We start from the raw sequence: 16467 nt of genomic DNA, 5'->3' as shown, positions 1-16467 counted from the left end.
GTCCAGCCCCATGTCAGCCCGGTCAGGGATTGAGAGCCATTCTCCATCTTGCAGTTGGCTGAGTCCTTGCTGTGTCCTCACAGGGTGGGAGGCATGAGGGAGATCCGGGGCCTCTTTTATAAGGCCACTAATCCCATTCACGGGAGCTCCACCCTCAAGACCTCATCACCTCCTAAAGGCCCCTCCTTCTAACTCCAACACATTGGGGGTTAGGATCTCAATATATAAATTTGAGGAGAACACAGACATTCAGAAGACAGATAGCAGGTATGAAACTGTAACTCACTGAGATTGTAAATGTATTTCCTGAATTATTAGGGAGTTTGGATTTTTTGATCGGTTTGTTCAATATTCTAGTTTCTTTTTCTGTGAAACACTTCCTCACATCCTTTGGCTTTCTTTCTCCTGTGGTTCTTTGTTCTGTGGATCAGTGGGAGTTCTCTCTGCAGTCTGAGGTCTGATCTTTCTTCAGTGATACACATGGCAAATATCTTCTTCCAGGTGTAGTCTTTGTTTACAGTGTCTTTTCTTAAAATGAAGGTTCTGATTTTTAATGCCATTGAATTTATTCATATTTTCCATTGCGACTTGTGTAGTGTAAGGCTAATGTAAAAATGCATTATTCACCCTGAAGTCATAAAGATACTTTCCTCTATTTTCTTCTAATATCTGAAGTTCTGCATCTGTCATTTGCCAATGTCACATGGTCTTACTTGGGTCACTTTTATAGTAAATCATTATTTTTGCTGTGGCAAAATGCTCCCGGATGTTCTGAACCCTTTCTTCTTCCATATGAAGTTAGAGTCAACTTGATGTAGTCTATGAAGAACCCTGACAGCATTTTCACTGGGCTTCCTTCAGCTCTGGGGATGAGTCTGGGGAAAGGGACGTATGTTCCATACTGAGCCTGCTTCTCTACACACGTGTATCTCCCTCCATTTATTTAGCTTTTTAAAAATGTCCTTAATCAAGATTCATATTTTTGTCCTCAATAAAGTCTTATACTTCTTTTGCTAAATTTATTCTTCAGTATCTTGTAATTTTTTTTCATTTTTGTAATCACCATTTTTTGGCATTGTTTTCTGTACACAAAAATGAATTTTTTTATTGCTCTTGCACTTAGAATTTCTCATTTAATAATTTACCTGTATATTCCTTTGGTTATCTATTTTTCTCATAATATTTTCTATGAATAATGAGAGTTCTGGCTCTTCCTTTTTTAATTCTTGTAATATTTATTTCCCTTTATCTTATGATTTCTTTCCCAGCATTTTTCTCTGACCTGCCTCTTAAAGCCTTACCTGCAGACTCATATTCAGCCCGTGTCTCAAGGGAATGTCCATGCAGATTTCTGGAGCTTTTTCTGAGTAACCGCCTTCTCTCCATACCCTGCCTTGCAAATCCCAGCCACCGTGGCCTCAGTGATGTTTGTTTCCCCTTCTCCTGGCTGTGTTGTTTCTGATGAGAAGTAATTCTTGTGACCATTCTGCTTCCTGTGATGTGGCAGTCCCTCCCCAGCCCCTGCCCCTTCTGCCAACCGCTCTGGCTACGTTTATGATTTTCTCTTTGTCTTAGGTTTTCAGCATTTTAACTGAGACTCAATCCCTTAGATGTCATTGAGCTTCTCGGACTGTGGGCTGATTTTTCCTTTTTATCAAATTAAAATTAAAAACTCAGCAGGTATTTCTTTGAATATTTTGCTGCCTCACTCTTCTTTCCTGTCCTTCTTACACTCCAGTCTCAGGTGTATTAGATGCATGTTCCTGATGCTTTGGTCTATTTCTTAATAACGTTTTTCCTCCCTGCTTAATTTTGAAAATTTATATTGACCTATCTTCAACTTCACTGATACTTTCTTTTTCAGTCTCTAAATTGCTTTAAACCTATTTATTTTTTTAAAAATTCAGTTGTGTATTTTTCTGTCTAGAATTCTATTTGGTCTTTTTTAGAATTTTGTTTTTGTTCTGAACTACTTGATCATATTCATATATATATATATATATATATATATGAAATGTATGTATATATATAGATGTATCTATATACATGGGTAAGTTTAAAGACTATGTTTTGTTCTCTTGTCTTAAATACTTAAAAGAAAATTGACTGCTTGAAGCAAAAATAATAGGAAGTATGTATGATAGAATGTATAACCTATAGTAAAACATATGAAAATAAAACACTATATATAATATCTATTTGTTAGTATCTGTGTATCAATATCTATATGCAATAATGGACACACTATATATAATATTATTTTCCCTTTCAACTACTAAACATGTATAGAAGACATTTTAAAGTCCTCGCCTATTAATTATAATCCATCAGGCATCTTTCCCCGTTTCTACACTTAGCTTTCTCACGAGTGTTTGAAAATATTGTAAGACTTTATTTCAGACATTGTGCATTAAAGAGCCCTAGAGACAGAGATATTTTGCTCCATCTCGTTATTTGGGGTCTTTCTGGTTTTCTTCCCAGAGAGGCCCTCCTGTGTCTGGTGGTTTGTGTGGGGCTGATAACTGGGAATCAGGTAGGGATGGGTCAGGGTTGCCACTTGACTCAGGCTGATTCAACTTGCGGCTCAGCCAACCCCTAACCTGCAAAGTCATAGAGTGCTTTCCCTTGTCAATATTAGATCTGGAAGGGGTGTCTTCGCATTCAAGCTTGGCTGTGCACCCCGAGGCAGCAACGGTCTCCCTCTGTCTGCCAGCCCCTCCTGCCTGACTGCTTTCTGGGCAAAACTCTATGAGGGGAGAAGGCTGGAGTCGGGGCGGGGGGTTACTGATGGGGCAGTTGATCTTTTCTTGGACTTGAGCTCTTCCAGACCCCACTCCACCCTGCCAGCCCTCATGGACATCCAAACCTGGTCTACATTTTCCTCATTCTTTCAAGGTCTCTGGGGCCCCCATCCATGCTCAGAGCAGGCACCTGCCCCAGGTAGGCAGGTATGGAAGGTGACGGGCTCTCTGTGTACCCACGAAGGACTTATCTCTCTGGAAATCACCTCACCAAGGTTTCATCCACTGCTCTTCGTCCAGGTTTTTCTTGGTATCACTCTGGGAGTTAAGGTTTTTCACGATCTTCTATGCCCTAATCAGGAGTGGCAATCACTGACACACCTGATTTCTGGCTAATTGGCATAGTCAAGCTTCTCTTTTCCTTTTGGATCTGTATAATAAATTCTACATTGGGGGGGATTACTCATTTTTGTCTACACTTAAAAATTTATTAACATAAAGTTTATTTTTAAAACTGTTGATTATTATCATTTTTTTCCTGTACTGGATCATTACTTTAGTCTTATTTTTAATGTCTACTTCTTAAAATTGTCCTCTCTGCTTTTCTAAAATATATATTCAAGGCTTACCTTTCCCTCTGAGCACTACTTCAGCTGCATTCCACAAAGTTTGACATGCTAGATCTTAATAACCAAAATATTTTCAATGTCTCCCTTGATTCTACTATGAATTTTTGACTCAGAGATTATTCAGATAGGTAATATTCAAATTCTCACAAGTTAGGGATTTTCTAGTTACTTTTTAATTGATCCCAAGGACCTCTAAACTCTAAACTGAAGCTAAGAGAGTCTGAGGAATACTTCCAAGGCCATACCTTATGAAAAATCAGAATAGGATTTGAACATATTTTTCTCAGGTCTAAAGTAAGTAACCAAGGTTATTGTGAGGACTCAAGATTCTATATGTGAAGCACTGAGTATAACACTGGACACATAGTTTCCTTTCCATGGATGCACAGAGTCTCCACTTTGCCACTTCATGTTCATGCATGTGTGATACATGTGGAAGGTATGCCCTCAGGCAGAGGCCATGAGAGCACATGGAAACCCAGGGAAATTTCCAGATTCCATAGCAGAATTCCTCAGATGTCTGGAAGGGGAGACCAAAGTGTCTCATGGGGGCAGCAGCACTGGGAATTCCTGGATTCCCAAAGCAGCTGCTGCCCTGGGCATGAGTTAGCGGGTGGCTAACCTCCCTGGGGGTGGCCTCAGCCCTTTAGGTAACATGCAGGTGATAAGGGCATGAGACTGAAGTGTCCTGGCCAGCAGACCCGAGGGCAGTGCCCTCAGGACACACAGGTGGAGACTCCCCACTACTACTGGGTACTCAGGGAGAGGTCAGGACTGGAGACAGAGCTGGAAATCATACTCTGTGTGTGATGGAGGAAGCTCCTGGCATGGATGGTAATGAGGAGGTAGGATTGACAGGTTGGAGCATACAACATACTAACATTTGGAAAGAAAAATCTAAGAAGGAGAAAAAGGATGATGAGAGAGATGATGACCAGCCAGGCTAGGGCAATTCCTTAGGGATCAATAAAGAGAGGTTGGAAAGCAATGGTCAGCAAAGTGGTACCAAGGATCAATGAGAGGTCCTCCCCCAATCTCCTAGAGCAACACGGAGGCAAACATCAGTGATGCCAGTGGGCGTGTTAGCTTTTGTCAAAGTACACACCCGGCTTTGTCCTTGGGCAGTGGAGATGGCTCAATAGGACCGGAGCTGAGGGAGGTTCCTTTGATGAATCTGGCTCTAAGCCTCTACTTCCCCCACCCCAAGTAGCAGCTGCTAGGAATTTGTCTGTACATGGATGGCGTCCTCCCCACACTGACAATAATTGATGAGAACCCTAGATTTGGGGAAGGGGCAGGGAGCGAGATTTGTTGTAGGAAATGCTAATCCAGGCAAGCATTTTTCTTATAAGAGAGAAAGAGGAGGAGAAGTAAAGGAGGTAGGTCATATGCTTAATTCCTTCATCTTTTATTATTTATTATATATTTAACATATTGATGCATTTTCATTTTTAAAAGATTCTAGAAGTATATGGGGGAAAAGTAGAATGTCTCTTCCAACTCATGTGCTCCCTCTTACGTACCCATCTGGCCAGATGCCATCAAACTAACCCACCTGGTGTGCATCCCCATGCTCTCACTCCTTCCTCACCTCCCCTTCCATGGATGTCGATATACTGATATATGTGTTCTAAGATTAGTGGGATCATAACCCACCTGGTGTGCATCCTCACGCTCTCACTCCTTCCTCACCTCCCCCTCCATGGATGTGTATATACTGATGTATGTGTTCTAATATTAGTGGGATCACATTTTACCCTTTCTGTAACTCGTTTTATTTCACTTAACGATATATCTTATTAATTTTGCAAGTCAGTCTTGTAGATATAGCTCCATTTTTAACTACTTTAAGACTTCATTGATTGGATATGACATGATTAATTTAACTATTTTCCTCTTGATGATTGTTTAAATTGTTTTCATGATTTCCTACTACAGATAATGCTGTGAAGCATTTCTTTTTACACGCATGATATATGTCTCGTGCACATGAGTTGGTTCTTTTTTTACATAGATTCCTAAAATGTAAATACTGGATCAGAGTCTATGCATCTTCAATTCTGCTTGACTGATAAACTGCCCTGTTAAAAGGCTTTATCAGTGCATGCTTCCCCCAAGTTCAAAGATAGTGCATCCTGCCTGACAGTTCTTGATATGATTTTTTTATGCTTTTCCCCTAATATGATAATTGAAAAACAATCTTTAGTTTGTATTGGAGAATAGTTTAATTTGTTTGTTGGCCATCGTGTTTTGTGGTCAGCAAACTTACACTTCATATTCTTTGGCTATTTTCTACTGGGTTGTCTTTTTCACATTGATTTGAATCTTCTCTAAGTTCTGAATATTAATCTTTTGCTGTTTCTATTGAAAATATTTTTGTCATTCTGTCAGCTGCCAATTACCTTTGTATATTTTATCATTTTTTACAGGGAATTTGTCAGTTTTTTCCCATATGGCTTCTAATTGTTTCATATCACTAAGCTTTCACCTGCCAACAGTCATATAGATATTTTAAGACATTTTTAATCAAATTGAAATGTATTTACATATACTATAAGTTATGATCCATCTATACTTTTTTTAGCAAGTGGAAAGTGAATCATCCCAGCATGATTTATGAGATAGACTCAGGACGTACACTCAGAACGTACTGACTGGAAATGCCCACTTTTATTATCTATTAATTTAATCTTATGTGCAAATTCTCTGATGTGTCCATTTGTTTCTAGATCACCTGTTCTGTTCCATCATGTATTTGTGTTGAATTATTATCATGATGCTCTTATTATTCTAACCTTGTGTCCCATCAAGTAGGGCAAACTCACAACCACAACATGCCCGCGGTGTATCTTTTCAAAATGGTACTGGCCATTCCCATACACTTACTGTCCATACAAACTGGAGAATCAAGCCATCTGTCTCCATAATAAAACCTATCAGATTTGCTAGAGATGTAGATGGAATGCATGGATTCTTGAGGAGAAATGACATCTTTATGACGTTGAGTCATGTCATGGGTGGAAGACCCTTGTTAGCTTGCCAAACCACTTTTCCTTTCCTCCTGGACTCGGGGCGGGTGACACGTCTACCCTGTCTCACGTTCGGGTGTCACTGCATGAGTAGATCCAGACAATGGAAACTTGAGCTACTTCTGTCGGCCCAGAGAAACACACTGCACTGGGCCCCACCTCTCTTCCATCTTCCCCCACCTGTGTGCAGAGCCCATCAAGGGAACCTGGGGCCATAGGATGTCAGAGCTGCAAGGTGGAAGGAGTCTGGGTCCCTGGAGGGCCACATGGATGGCCACATCCTGGAAACCCACACAGAACGATTATTTAAGCAAGAAAAAAACTTATATTTTGCTAAGCCACTGAGATTTTTGGATTGTTGGCTACAGTGTTGTTCTATTCTGATCAATCATATATGTCCCTTCTTCTATTCAGGCCAATTTTCTTTTTTTTTTTCAGCAGATTAGTATCATCTGGAGTTCTTTTATAAGATTATTTTGGCTGTGAATAGAACGTTTTCACTTCTATTACATTTTCTATTTGTTTGTTGCTGGTTTAAAAAACTATTGATTTTCGTAGGTTGATATATTCAGTCCCAGGTTCCTGAACTCTCATGACCAGTTGGAGCAATTTACCAGTTTACGCTTCTGCATTCTTGTAGAAAAGAACATTCTCATATACATAATGTCATATTTCTTATGGTTTTTTTTTCCATTTTTACACTGGTTAGAACTTTTGGCACAATATTAAACAGTGATGTATAGTGAGCATCCTTGCTGAACGGACGTTTAGAGAATATCACTGACATTTCACTATTAAGTATGATGCTCGCGTCAGTTTTCTGGTAAATACATTTTATCAAGATAAGAGTGTTTCATTACTGTCTTTGTTTTCTAAGTGTTTTTCATCAGGAATGAGTATTGACTTTTATCAAACACTTCTTCAGTATCTAATGAAATCATTAAAGTTTCTCCTTTATTATCTTAGTGTAAGAACAACTTTGATAGGTTTTTCTAAACACTTATATTCCTGTGATTAACTTATTGTGATTGTAATGTGTTATTTTAATACCTTGTTGATCTTGATATTAAATATGATTTAGGATTTATTTATCTGTTTAAAGTGGACATGAATATATATTTTTCTTCCTGTGCCTACTTGTCTAATTGTGGTGTCTTACTTATAGCAGCTATTTGAATGGAAGAAGTATCTATCCCTCTTTTCCTATTCTCAGGATTTACAAATCTTGTGATTTAATAAATGTGTATGGGCATTTGATGTAACTGTATATATCTTTCCTTTAACTACTAATGTTTATAGATTTTATTTTTATATATGTATGTGTGATATAGCTGTAGAATCCATTTCTTAAATATTTACTTCTTATCAAAGTTATGTAATATGTGGTTTTAAAAGCTGTAAAATTCTACAAGTCTCTTACGCCATCATAGCAGCCCTCTGCACCCCTACTTTCTCTGCCTTCTCCCCAGAGGTAATTAATCTATTTTAGCTGTTTCTTTTAAGATTTCATATGTCTAAGTAATGCATCTTTACTGCCATTTTTGATTCATCATTATTAGATATTAACTACTCTCTTCCTATCAAAGAAGTTGGGGATTTATTTTCTTATGATCTCCCTAAAACCTACATACACACTTTCCCCCCAGCCAAACTCTATTGCCTACATATAATAACTCCAGGATAGGTTTATACTCAATATTTACATAATTTTGAGTATGTAAACATTTTTATATATGTGCCATGTATAAAGTTATTTACTGTTTTATAATATTTTTCACTTGTTCTTAAGTTAATAATGATGGCCTTCCTCATTTCTAAAATAATTAGTCCCAAATTCACCCCAGATCTGTATAACCCTCTCCACACATTCGAGTCAAGGAAGGGTTTCTCTATGGAATTATCACATACACACACATGCACACTCTCATGCACAAATGCATATGTCATAATATAACCACCTAATAAATTGTCACAAGTAGACAGACCCATGTACCCACACCTCAGGGCAAAAAATAGAACATTACCATTATCCAAAAAAATCTCTCTTGACTTCTTCCCATGATTAACCCCCCTCCCTAAACTTAACCATTAGCTTGGATTCTGACACTAGAGAAGCATTTGCCATTTCTAACACACACATGCACACACACACAAGCACATATATGCCCATGTGTGCCTGTGTCTGTATTCTTTCACTCAAAATAACATATTGAGAGCCATCCATGTTGTTCCATGTAACTGCAGCTTGTTATTTCATAACTGCTCTCATATATGACTGCAGACATTTGCCATGATGTATTAAACCACTTTACTGTGATGGGCATTCAAGATATTTCCAATTGTTGACACAAAAAACAATGGGATATATTATGCATGCCCACTGGTGATTCTGCATTGGCATATTTGTTTGGGGGTATACATCTTGAGTTGAAGATATTTGGACTCTCACTATTACTGTGATAGAGTTCCAGTTTCTCCATACACACCAATACTTAGTATTTTCTGGCTTTTTAGCTGTTTAGCTGTATACTGTAGTTTGTTTTATGGACTTAGTTTATATCTCTCTGATGACTAGTGAGTTGAGCATCTTTTATGATGTTCCCTGGCCCTTTGGAAATTCTTGTTGTGAAGAATCAGAAGATTACATTATCTCTCTTATTAATACAACTTTTATGAATTCAAGTTTTTAAATTTTTTTGCATCTTTATTGGAGTATGATTGCTTTACAATGGTGTCTTAATTTCTGCTTTATAACAAAGTGAATCAGTTATACATATACGTATGTTCCCATATCTCTTCCCTCTTGTGTCTCCCTCCCTCCCACCCTCCCTATCCCACCCCTCTAGGTGGTCACAGAGCACGGAGCTGATCTCCCTGTGCTATGCGGCTGCTTCCCACTAGCTATCTATTTTACGTTTGGTAGTGTATATATGTCCATGCCTCTCTCTCACTTTGTCTCAGCTCACCCTTCCCCCTCCCCATATCCTCAAGTCCATTCTCTAGTAGGTCTGTGTCTTTATTCCTGTCTTACCCCTAGGTTCTTCATGACATTTTTTTTCTTAGATTCCATATTTATGTGTTAGCATACGGTATTTGTCTTTCTCTTTCTGACTTACTTCACTCTGTATGACAGAGTTATTTGTAGTGAGGTGGATGGACCTAGAGTCTGTCATACAGAGTGAAGTAAGTTTTTAATTTTAATTGAACCCATTTACTGATTTACCATTGTTTTGTGTTAAAGATCTTCACATCTTGTTTAATAAATCTCTGCCTATTCCAAGGTCTGGATATTAGATAGTAAATATTTTTCTTCTACTTGATGAGTTGCCTTTCAGTCTCTGGAAAAGAAGTTCTAATATTTCCATGTCATCTAGAATAACAATCTTTCCCATTACAGTTACTGCTTTTGTGTCTAGATCAAGAAATTTTTCTGATGTTCATTCAAAAATTATCTCTGATAAATCACATAAGTTTTAGTGATTTATCACTCACATGTAGATCTAAGACATATCTGGAATTGCTTTTTGTATGTGACGTTAGGTAGGAAATCAAAATATGTATTTTTTTCATATAGGTATCCAATGACCCAGAACTACTCTTTAAAAAATATTCTGTCCAAACTCTGCAAGAGGGACATTTTTGTCACAAATCAAGGCAACCATAACATATTTAGGGCCCAGGTTAAAAGTACAAATGAAGGCTCTCAAAACATAGTTGTAAATATTTAAATGTTGTAAGTCAAGCAAATTATTACATAAAATATATTATATCACCCTATATTGACACATGCGCACTTTTCTTTCTTCATATTTCTATTTAATAAAATAGATTTCCACCTAAGAATTAGTGTAGACTTATAAATTCTACTGTGTATGATTTGTATTAGCATTTAGTTCAAAACATTTTCCAGTGTTCATGTTAATTATTTTGGCCAGAGAAATTTTAAAGTGTATTGTTTAATTTCCACATGTCTAAAGATTTCCTAGTTATCTTTTTGTTATTAATTTATCAATTCAGCACTTTGATAATTTTTCCATTATCTTATGGCTTCCATTTTCTCTTAAGAAATTAGCTGTTAGTTTTCATTGTTTCTTTGAAGGAATTCTCATTATTTTTTTGTTTGCTTGTTTTTTAATTTTATATTTTGTGACTTCTAAGCCTTTCTTTTTGTCTTTGGTTTCCAGAATTTTTTGATATTGTGATTAACTGTGACTTTATTTTTATTTATTCTGTCTAGATTTTACATTTGGTATGAAAATATTTATACTCATGTTTGGAAAATCTTTATCCTTATTGTTTTCAATATTGATCCCTTACAATATTATTTTCCTCTCCTCTTAGAACTTCAGTTACATGTATATCAAACTTTTACACCATATTCCCTCTGTCTTTTATTGCTTTTAAGTATTGTTTAAATACTTTTATGGCTAAGTACATGCCTGAATATTTTCTTCTGATCTGTCTTCCAGTTTTCTAATTTTCTTTTTAGCTGTGTCTAATTTTGAATTAAAATCCTTCCCTTAAATTATTAATTCCCTTTGCTTTTTGAAAAAAATCTATATTTCCATTTGTTTTATTTTATTAGTCACCAATTTACCACATAAATTATTAATCTTGTCTTATATTTCTTTGGGTATAGCAAATATATTTATTTGAAAGTTTACATGATAATTCATTATCTAAATCCCCTATGAATATGTTCTTTTTACCTTTTGTTTCTTTTGGTTGTGGGTCATGTTGTCTTTTACTAAATGCTGGGCACTGAATTTGAGAAATTGTAGAGATTATTTAATGTTCTGGACAGTATTGTCTTCCTCCAAAGAGGAATTCTATTTGCTTCTGGCCAGCAGCTAGGCTGGAAACATTAATAATCTCAGAACCTTATCAATGCATGGATTTAGAGAGTTTGATCCTGGTCTCATATATTTTAGGACCCTCTCTTTCCAGTGGACTCCTACTTCTAAGGTATATTCCTTGGGGCACTAACCCAAAGTTAAGGGGAGCATTTCCAAACTCCTTTCTTAGGCAGGACTCCTCAAGAAATGGGCTCTGAGATACAGGTGTGTGTGCAGTTTTACTGGGAGAGTTCTTGGGAAAGATTCTGAGACAGCAGGGAAGCTGGGTCAGGTAAAGGGAGAAGCTGAACTGGGATGCAGTTACAGCAGAAGCCTCAGCTGATCCCACAGGGGAATCTGCAGCTACAGTGCCCTTAGTAGTTGTCCTCTATTTAGGCGAAGGATCCAAGTCTTTATCTTTCATCAACCAGGCAATGAATTTGTACTGCGCCAATGAGGACCTGTAGCCCTGGACAAAGCAAGCCCCTTCAGCTAAGAGTATTTCATCTGTGCCCTGTCAGCAGCCAACACTCCTGGAAGCTGGGGAGTGAGTCAGAGGTTGAAAAGCTTCATCTACAAAAGGCTAGAGAGTCAATATTTAAGGCTGTGCAGCCCATGTGGGATGTCTCACAACTACTCATCTTTGTTGCTGTGGTATGAAGTCAGCCACAGGCTCTATGTAACCAATGGGCTTGACTCTGTTCCAGTAAAACTTTATCTACAAGAACAGTCAGTGAGTTGTATTTGGCTCATGGGCCATCATCTGCTGACCTGGCCTTGGTCACAGAAAGAGGCTTAGTTGTCCATGACATCATCCTTTTCACCCCCTGTTCTGAGCAGGCTCTGGGTGCTGATATCTGGATTCTGTCCCCTTGTTCCAACTGTCAGCTTAAAGCTCCCGTCTGCCTCCCAGCCTCTCACTTGCTTTTTCCAGATTTGGCAAATGCCTCTGGAGTGGTGTTACCCAATACAGTAGCCACTAGTCACATCTAGGTATTTAGATTTAAGTTAACTAAAATTAAACAAACTCTAAAATTCAGTTTCTTGGTCACAGTAGCCATATTTCAAGTATTCAATGGCCACCTGTGTCTCATGGCTACCATATTGGACAGAAGAAATGTAGAACCTCTTAATCATCAGGAAAGTTCTACTGGACAGTGCTGGTCTAGAGAAAATGCCTCATGTGCCAGGATCACCTCCGTGAGTTTCTCCTTCTCCCACACCTTGGCTGCATTATACTTCTCTCCCTTGATATCCCTCTGATACCTTCAAGCTTATTTTTTTTTAATATTTTGTTCTACTTTCTTAGTTGTTTTCAACAAGAATGCTGGTCCTCGTTTTTTGGTCCATCATAACCAGAACCAAGACTCTATACTATTTTCTAGGGTTCTTTTCATTTTTGATGTAGTCTGCTCTTTGTGTTACCCATTTGAGCATATTAAATACTCTTATTCTAAATTCTATTTGCAGTCACCCTGTTTATTTATTATCTTGTGTGGATTTCTGAACTGGTCTTTATTTTTCATCCTCAGTGGTAGTTATATATTGTCCAGTATTTCACATGTGCTTGTCTTGCTTGTCTTGGGGCCCTATTAGTTCCACTGTCCTGGGATAAGTGTGTATGTGTGTTCTGTGTGTGTGTATCCTGTGTGTGTATACATGAGCATACTAGGGGTTTCTGTATCGCCTTTAGCAGGAAATCTATGTCCTGAACCCACTAAAAGTGCAGGCTCAAGTTTTGTCTTATCAAAGATGCTTTGCTTCTATTGATGGCCTGGGGAAGTTGGCTCACTTCTAAGTTGAAAGACTTGGGTCATCAAGTGTAAATTTTACAGTCCCTTTTTAACAGAGGTTGTAGTTCATTATACAGGAAGCTAATCCCCCCATGGGGACTTCAACTTCAGACCCTGAGGAGTATGTCAGTACCAAGTGGTTGGCCATGAATCATTTTAATTTTTGGCTAGAAAGTATATCTATATTTCAAGCATGTAGTGAATTCTCCTTATCTGCAGTCTGACCTATATTTTCTACATTCAATATGTGTTTAATCCAAAATTTCTGTGTTTGAAGTAGAATCAGAGGATTTTCTACATCTGTTCAGTCTTCTATCTTGAGTAGAAATCCCATATATTTATTTTTCAAACATTATCACTTTCCATTCTCACATTGGCCCTAAAGTTGGTAACATAATCATTATTTTCTGAGGAAGGAAAAAGGCTTAGAGCAGTTATTAGCTGTGTGACTTTGAAAAGCTATCTGATATGAGATTCTATTTCCAAAGCCTGTCATCTTGCTGACATGCTGTTCTAGAACCCAGCCAAAGCTCTCGGCTTCTAAGCCCTGGAGGCCAGGAGGATAGGCATTTACCTCCACTGACAACAGTCCCACCAGGAGCTACTGGAAAGTCACAAGTTCAGAAAGAGTATCTCTGACAGGGAGCTTTTATCTGGCTTGGCACATGAAATGAAGTCAATAAATATTTGGGGAACAAGTGCTCAGTTTCCATTAAGAATATGCTGGGCAGTAGAGGCAAGATGATGTGGAGTTGTCAGTGCAGACAACCTTGTATCCTGGCTTCCTCTGAAGACCTAATAATGCTGCTGTTTGCCCTCTTGTGAGTGATTTTGGGTGATGGACTCGGAGAGGGGCTCTGGGCTTCTTGAGCCGTGGAAAGATATGAGCAGTGGGCAGTGAAGAGCATTTGTTTTTGGAGAGAAGCTAGTGTGCTTTGAGCACAGTGTCTGGAACTCACTGAGCATCTGATAAATTGTCATTGAATGGATGGATGAACAGATATATGGATGAATGGATAGATGGATGGATGGATGAATGGATAGATGGATGAATGGATAGATGGATGAACAGATGGATGGATGAATGTATAGATGGATGGATGGATAGATGGATGGATGGATGGTTAGATGGATGAACAGATGAAGGATTAGGATACAAAATCAATTACATGAAGCTAAAATGAGGGACACCTGCTATAGCAGCATTTTACATGGGGATAAGTAAATCTGCTATTTACTGAGCACATGTTTGTAATAGATATTTTAAAATTTTCCCTTTAATCTGGTTTCGATAAGAGATCTGTGGGATACTATTTCCAGTTTCCAAGTGAGATGAATAATCTCACACACAACCAGTCCTGAAACTTGGAGTTTTCAGATTCTGACATCTGCACAGAACATGAGACTTCAGTCTGATCATACGTTCTCTGTTCTACTTTTGAGACTGTGTCTAGGAGTTGAGTGGAAGGATGGCTTACAGACCCTGAGATGGGCAGGGACAGTAGCGGAGGTGGGGCATCAGGCAACAAGGAGGGGCATCTCCTTTCCGTGCTGGGCTGGCTGGACCCAAGTGAGGGTGCCATGTTGGTTCAAGGCACAATGTCACATAAAAGTCAGTGGATGATAACTGGGGTGGATCATACATTCTGAAAACCAGGCAAGTGATACAACAGGACAGAGGGAGATTTTAGCCTAGAGAAGAGGCATTCTCTTCCCATGCCTGAGAGCTCTTACAGGGCAGAGGGACTGATCTTCTGCAGGGTGATATATTACTTCAGAAGCCTAGTTTCATGACATTTCCATCCACTTCCTCCATGGGAACCAATGGTGTTGACTCATGCTTGTATCACCATTTGTCCTCATCTGGGAGAAGGCAAGGTGGAGAAATGGTTTCTAAAGACCTTTGAAAAACCATTATCTTGAATCAGAAACAAGGGCCGGTTTATTCTGTTCTCTTTTCTTTCTTCCTGAAATATCAACAGTTACAGCTCATCTGGCTTGATCTCTTCTGGGCCAGGCCAGTAGGGAGCCTGTGGGCTTGGCAGGGATCAGCAGTAATTGCCTTGCTTGAGCAGGTAAGAATGACATACAAATTACTCCCTGCAACCCAGAATAACAGATGACAAGGAAACATTCTTACAGCAGCATTTCCCGGGAAGTTTGGAACAATCATCAGGGTCTTCAGTCGCCTGAGTGGCCCCCACGCAGCAGCAGCAGGCCTTGGTCTGGGGTCTCAGGAGCTGATTCCAGCATCTTCTCTTGTCAGCTCATTCATGGGAGCGCCTCAGATGTCAGCTCAGGGAAGTCGGCTCTGCTCAGTAGAAATTCACGTCCCTCCAAACCATTTTAGAAGTTCCGTGACCACAACCATCCCCAAATGGGAACAGTGAGCCATACGGCTCCTGCCGCTAGAAGTTGCAAAGTGGACGTGTGTTCATGGCTTGGCCTGGGGCCTCACCTGGGCAGATGCTGGCTGGTTAATGACAGGTGAGTCTGATACAGAAAGCCTCACAACAGAAATCTGGACGTGGAGAGGAAATACCTGGATCCCCTGACTGGGGCAGACCTAGGCTCAGCTGGGGCCTTATGCCCTCATAGCCCTGCCAACTAAGGCAAGCCAGTCTTCTCAAGCCAGAGGGGCCTCTTTTGAATGGGGTCATAAACTCTGATGCAGGGACATATCAGGAAAAATTGTGATAAAGGAATGATGGAAGTGATGTGCTCCACACTGTGCCTGGTGGAGGTGAAGCCCTAAGCCTTCCTGGTTGTGGGTGAGGTTTGCTCCCTGTGATGACTACCTAAACCAGCCAGAGCTCTTCTCATAGACCATGCATCCCTACATGACTCCCCATCCATCCCTAGGCATGGCAGCCTGGCCGTATGTCATTCTTATGTAGGACCTGCACGGACCAAGGCAATGGGCTGTTGGTCTCAAAGAGAAGTGGCCTCCTAGTGTCCCGGGTTGTCCCCCTCTGGGCCTCTCCTTCTCTGTCTGTAGACAGAGCTGCCCTCTCTGCTCTGTTTTTTTCTTTTTTCTTTTTTTTTTTGTTTGTTTGTTTGCAGTACGCGGGCCTCTCACCGTTGTGGCCTCTCCTGTTGCGGAGCACAGGCTCCGGACGCACAGGCTCAGTGGCCATGGCTCATGGGCCCAGCCGCTCCGTGGCATGTGGGATCCTCCCAGACCGGGGCACGAACCTGCGTCCCCTGCATCGGCAGGCAGACTCTCAACTACTGCGCCACCAGGGAAGCCCTCTGCTCTGGGTTTTAATGATCCCCATCATCTTGGCTTGAGAATGCATCAACATGCCAGACCCTTGATCCTGCCTGATGCGCCTGCAGCAGCTCCACATCATCTGACTTCAGCCCGGAGACTCTTACTCAACCTTTTTAAAGAGATCTCAGCTTGGTTCAGCTCTCCTGGTTCACTTCTGGGCATGTAG

Source organism: Aethalodelphis obliquidens, unplaced genomic scaffold (genome assembly GCF_003676395.1).
Source record: "Aethalodelphis obliquidens isolate GAN/ISIS:26980383/991018 unplaced genomic scaffold, ASM367639v1 scaffold8, whole genome shotgun sequence".
In the NCBI taxonomy this organism is placed as follows: Eukaryota; Metazoa; Chordata; class Mammalia; order Artiodactyla; family Delphinidae; genus Aethalodelphis; species Aethalodelphis obliquidens.
The sequence above is the reverse complement of the archived record's forward strand: the minus strand, read 5'-3'. Positions refer to the sequence as shown.